The sequence below is a fragment of the Hoplias malabaricus genome, unplaced genomic scaffold, assembly GCF_029633855.1.
Source record: "Hoplias malabaricus isolate fHopMal1 unplaced genomic scaffold, fHopMal1.hap1 scaffold_29, whole genome shotgun sequence".
NCBI lineage: Eukaryota > Metazoa > Chordata > Actinopteri > Characiformes > Erythrinidae > Hoplias > Hoplias malabaricus.
The window spans coordinates 17,501-23,239 of NW_027101104.1; the positions used below are offsets into that span (position 1 = coordinate 17,501).

The following is a 5,739-nucleotide window of genomic DNA, read 5'->3' on the forward strand; positions in this document are numbered from 1 at the left end:
GGGGCAGTCTTCTCGGTCCCCGTACGTTTACCTCTCAACGGTTTCACGCTCTGTTGAACTCTCTCTTCAAAGTCCTGTTTCAACTTTCCCTCACGGTACTCGGTTCGCTATCGGTCTCGTGCCGGTATTTAGCCTTAGATGGAGTTTACCACCCGCTTTGGGCTGCATTCCCAAGCAACCCGACTCCGAGAAGCCCGACCTACCCGGGCGGGAACGCGGGACTCGCTACCGGGCTTTCACCGTCTATGGGAAGAAGCCACGTTCGCGAGGACTTGGTCCCGCGTCCGCACCGAGACGGATCTTACGGACTTCCGTACGCTACATTTCCCGGCCAACCCCGGTCAGGGGAAAGTGGGATTCAGCGCTGGGCTCTTCCCTGTTCGCTCGCCGCTACTAAGGGAATCCTTGTTAGTTTCTTTTCCTCCGCTTACTGATATGCTTAAGTTCAGCGGGTCGTCTCGTCTGATCTGAGGCCGCACACAGAGGTTTCTTATGCGGGGGCGAGGGCGGAGGCGGAGGGCCGAAGGCTAGGGGCGAGGGGCGAGAGCCCGGCACGAGACCGAACTCCGCGACACCTTCCCCCCCACCCCGGCCGCTCGCCCGCCCGCTCACTCGCCCGCTCGCTGGGTTTAATCGGCACTCGCCACCCCCGCGTCCGACTGCGCGGAGCCCCGCTCGGGACTCGGGGAGAGACCGTAACGGACGTGGACCCGGACCTACTCGGCTCTCCCTCCGTTCCCTGTACGGAGCTCTCTCGCAACACGGGCCGCGTGGACTGGCTCGGAACCGAGTCTTCGTTTGGGAAGACGAAGGGCCGTTTTCAGGCCCTGCGAGCTTCCAGCCGCGGTCTCTCTCTCTCAGCGGGGGCGCGGAGACCGATCGATGGGTAAAGCGACCCTCAGACAGGCGTGGCCGCGGGATGGACCCCCGCGGCCGCAATATGCGTTCGAAATTTCGATGATCTGTGTCCTGCAATTCACATTAGTTAACGCAGATGGCTGCGTTCTTCATCGAAGCACGAGCCGAGTGATCCACCGCTAAGAGTCGTATTCGGGTTTGTGCCCGGCCCGTTACAGGCCGGGCGAAGGAAGCCATTCGAACAAGAGACAATTTTTGCCAATATATTTCAAGCCGGGTGCCTTCCACCCCCGTGCAGGGGGGGAAAGGTCATTGAACCTGGGCGTCACCACCGGACCGAGGAGTTACGGCCCGGGGGACGATCGCCCGAGTAGGTGCCCGAGACTTACGTGGTTTAGGAGACCGGGGTCTAGGCACCCGCCGTTCCCGGCGAGGCCCAGGGGTTTGGTTCGCTGCGTTACGGGTCCCGGTCTAAGGCATTCAGGCGTGCGCTCAAAGCCAAGCTCTCCACCCCGGAGGGTATGAGCGAGGCCCGGTGGTACGCTCCCAAGTCCCCGCTTAGGGGAAGGCGCTGGGTAGATCCCACCTAGTCAGGACCGGCGGGCACCGGCCGTCTCCTTTCGGGTGTTTATAAACGCATCCGGGGTTCGTGAGGCCCCTTCAACTCGCGCACCGGCCTTAGACTATTATACGGTCCGTCTCTGCGAAGCCAACATCGGGGGTATTTTGCATGCGCTCTTAAGCTCCGCTCTAACCCCGTGAGGGGAAAGAGTTTCGCCCGGCGGTACGCTCCCGTCCACCACCGCCCCCTGTGCCGGGGGGATGGGTTCAGGGAGATCCCACCGAGGCCGGCGAGCACCGGCCAACGCCCTGGGGGTGAGTAAGCCCCTTTGACTCGCGCACGCACAATCAAGCCTTCAACGATCAATGGTTTTTTGGGTTTAACTACCCGGCGGGCGGCTCCGGCGCCACTCTTCCCCCCGCGAACGGGAGGGGCGGACCGGGGTACCTATGCACCTAAGGCGGTCCTCGCATAACCCCGAGTTCCGAAGCCGGCTCGCTACGTCCACCCACCCGGAGGGGGGAGAGACTCACGTCGGCCGACGACGAAAGGTACGAGGCTTCTGCGGTCCATACCTTGAAGGTACCCGCCGGGGGGGAGGTTCGGCCTCTCGAGTCCGACTCGACAACCGGCACGGACGGCGGGCGCCGACCGCGGCCAGGTCACCGTTATTGATCCTTCCGCAGGTTCCCCTACGAAAACCTTGTTACGACTTTTACTCCCTCTAGATGTCCGGGTTCGATCGACTTCCCATCGCCCGGAGGCGACCCCCGTTCGAGGGCCGCCCCGGGGACGGTCCGAGGACCTCACCGAGGCATCCGATCGGTAGTAGCGACGGGCGGTGTGTACAAAGGGCAGGGACTTAATCGACGCGGGCTGGTGACCCGCGCCTACTTGGAATTCCTCGTTCGAGGGGAATAGTTGCAATCCCCTGTCCCCAGCGGGGAATGGCGTTCATAGGATTGCCCGCACCTCTCGGCGTAGGGTAACTTACATGTTGAACCAGCCATTGTAGCTCACGTGCGACCCCGGACTTCTAAGGGCATCACAGACCTGTTATTGCTCCATTTCTCAAGTGGCTTCTGTGCCACAAATCGCTCTAAGAAGTTTAGCCACCGACCGCTGATTCCCACCGGGCGAACCCCAACCTTCAGGCCCGCGGTAAGCGGGAGGGCACCGGGGAGGGGAGAGGGAAGGCGAAGGCGAAGGACGGACAACCCACACCCGGAGAGCGGAACGAGGTGCGGACGGCATCGGGGAGGGAACCGAACGCGAAGGGGAGAGGCCGGAGCCACCCACTCGACGCAGAACTGAACCCCCGTCAACCGCATCACCTCCCCGAACCGATCCGGGGTAGAACCGGACCCCCGCCGAAACCCCCAACACCCCCACCCCGATGGGGACCCCCCGCGAACGGGGACCTTCGGGGATAGAGTCCGACCCAGGAGAGGGGCCGTGTAACTACTTAAAGGATGGGATCTCGTTCGTTACCGGAATTGACCAGACGAATCGCTCCACGAACTACCAACGGCCATGCACCACCACCCACAGAATCGAGAAAGAGCCGTCAATCTGTCAATCCTTACCGTGTCCGGGCCGGGTTAGGTTCCCCGCGTTGAGTCAAATTAAGCCGCAAGCTCCACTCCTGGTGGTGCCCTTCCGTCAATTCCTTTAAGTTTCAGCTTTGCAACCGTACTCCCCCCAGAGCCCAAAGACTCGTGGTTTCCCGGACGCTGCCCGGCGGGTCATAGTCGTTAACCCAACGCCGCCGGATCGCGGGTCGGCATAGTTTACGGTCGGAACTACGACGGTACCTGATCGTCTTCGATCCTCCGACTTTCGTTCTTGATTAATGAAAACATTCTTGGCAAATGCCTTCGCTTTTGTCCGTCCCGCACCGGTCTACGAATTTCACCTCTCTCGGTGCGGTACGAATGCCCCCGGCCGTCCCTCTTAATCATGACCTTTGGTCCGTCAAACCCACGAAATAGGACCAAGAGAGCGGTCGGATACCCCCCCGGCTCGGGGAACCGTGCGGCGGCCAGAAACGCCGGGCGTCACACCCGGGCGCCCCCGGCCCCACCCGGCCGCCTCGCCGAAGAGCTCCGACTCGCCCCCCATGGGAAGGCCTTATTCCATTATTCCTAGCTCAGTCCATTCAAGGCACGCTTCGGCCTGCTTTGAGCACTCTGTTTTGTTCAAAGTAAACGCACCGGACCCTTCCGCCCCCCACGTATTCAACCGCGGCGGACGACCCAGCTAAGGGCCTCTCCGCGGAGGAAGGGAGCAGAGGACACCGGATGAGTAGGGACAAGGTCCCGCGACCTCCACCCAGAGACCCGCGGGGGTCCCCAACCCCCCCGGAGAGGGGCAGCTTCCCACCGCGAAGTCCGGACGGGCAGAGGCCCGGCAGCCGGGACCCGTCCCCGGATCCAACTACGAGCTTTTTAACTGCAGCAACGTTAACATACGCTATTGGAGCTGGAATTACCGCGGCTGCTGGCACCAGACTTGCCCTCCAATGGGTCCTCACCCACGGACGTAGATTGAGTTCATTTCGGTCCCGAAACCTTCAAACGGGGCCTCGCACCGATATTTTTCGTCACTACCTCCCCGTGTCGGGAATGGGTAATTTGCGCGCCTGCTGCCTTCCTTGGATGTGGTAGCCGTTTCTCAGGCTCCCTCTCCGGAATCGAACCCAGATTCCCCGTTACCCGTGGTCACCACACGTAGTCCCGTAGACTACCGTCGAAAGTTGATAGGGCAGACACTCGAATGAGACGTCGCCGCCCCGAAGGGCTCTGCGATCGGCCAAAGGTTATCTAGAGTCACCAAAGCGGACCCGACCGGAGTCGGGAGGGGGTTTTTTGGTTCTGATAAATGCACGTATCCGTGGGGGGCGCCGAGGGGGGAAGGTGAACCAGTCACCGACCACCTCGAAACGGCACCCCCACTTCCAACGCTTCGTTTGCATGTATTAGCTCTGGAATTACCACAGTTATACCAAGTAACGTGTGGAGCGATCAAAGGAACCATAACTGATTTAATGAGCCATTCGCAGTTTCACTGTACCAACGCCCGTGTGTACTTAGACTTGCATGGCTTAATCTTTGAGACAAGCATATGATACTGGCAGGATCAACCAGGCCGATCCCTCTGGTACTCAAACCCGGCTTGGGGAAAGAGAGAGAGTCGGTGGTGCGTGGAACTCGACCCCCCCGAAGGAGGAAGAGACGCGCACCGCGGAAAGGCTTTTCGAACGAGACCCCCCGGAGGTGGGTCTGCAATCGGGGGTTTGACTACTTGGAAAATGTACGATTCAAGGCCCGGACGGTGCAGGCTAGGGGCCGGTTCCTTCCCTCAATAGGATCCCGACCCTAAGGCACCACCGACTCGGACCTTTTAACGGACCCAAACTGCGGTGGAAATTAGACCGACGGATCGGCTAAGTCTCCCTCGGAACGATTCTGGGACAAGCGGACCCCCTGTTACGGGGGGTCCACGAGCCATGGAGGCTGGAGCACGTGGCGGGGAGGATCGTTCTAAAAGCCGGTATTATTTCGGATTAGAAGCCTGCCCCTGGTGCTCCGGGTATGCCGCATTTCGAACGGGCGTAAAGGACGTCCGTTTAAGGGAAGAGAATGGAAGAGAATTTCCTGGCCCCCTCAAAGCGCGAGGAGGTCGGCATAGGTTTTACGGTACGCCCCCCCCGGAGCCGTCTGATGTTCAGAAGACGAAGGGTTTTGCCCCCAATCTCGTAAGGTCGAGGGCTCACCACCGAACTTCCAGCCGCGGTCCTTGGTAGGACCGATACGCGGACAAGCCGCAAAATCCTGGCCCCCTCGCAGTGCGAGGAGGTCGGCAAAGGTTTTACGATTCGCCCCCCGGAGCCTACGGTTAGTTTTCTCGATTTAAGAAGACGAAGGGGGTCGGGGCCCGGGAACCGTAAACCGAGCGCCTCTTCCCCTGCGAACTTCCAGCCGCGGTCCTTGGTAGGACCGATACGCGGACAAGCCGCAAATCCTGGCCCCCTCGCAGTGCGAGGAGGTCGGCAAAGGTTTTACGATTCGCCCCCCCGGAGCCTACGGTTAGTTTTCTCGATTTAAGAAGACGAAGGGGGTCGGGGCCCGGGAACCGTAAACCGAGCGCCTCTTCCCCTGCGAACTTCCAGCCGCGGTCCGTTTAAAAAGACCGATCCGTGACACCTCTAATGCGCTCTTTGCCTCCGGCCGTTTCCAGCGCGGGGGCCCGGTGGTGCGCTCCCAAGTCCCCGCGGAGGGGAAAATCTGGGAGATCCCACATTAGACCAAGCGGAACGC

At 60.9% G+C, this 5,739-nt stretch overlaps 1 non-coding gene and 1 pseudogene across 1 annotated transcript; both read right to left on the reverse strand.

Moving 5' to 3' along the window:
* The window catches only part of LOC136684558 (28S ribosomal RNA), a 4,635-nt pseudogene extending 4,159 nt beyond the window's left edge, over positions 1-476 (reverse strand).
* Positions 477-892: 416 nt separating this feature from the next.
* Positions 893-1,046, reverse strand: LOC136684585 (5.8S ribosomal RNA). Its single transcript, XR_010799727.1, has one exon. It is a non-coding gene; the product is annotated as a 5.8S ribosomal RNA (ribosomal RNA).
* Positions 1,047-5,739: the final 4,693 nt, after the last annotated feature.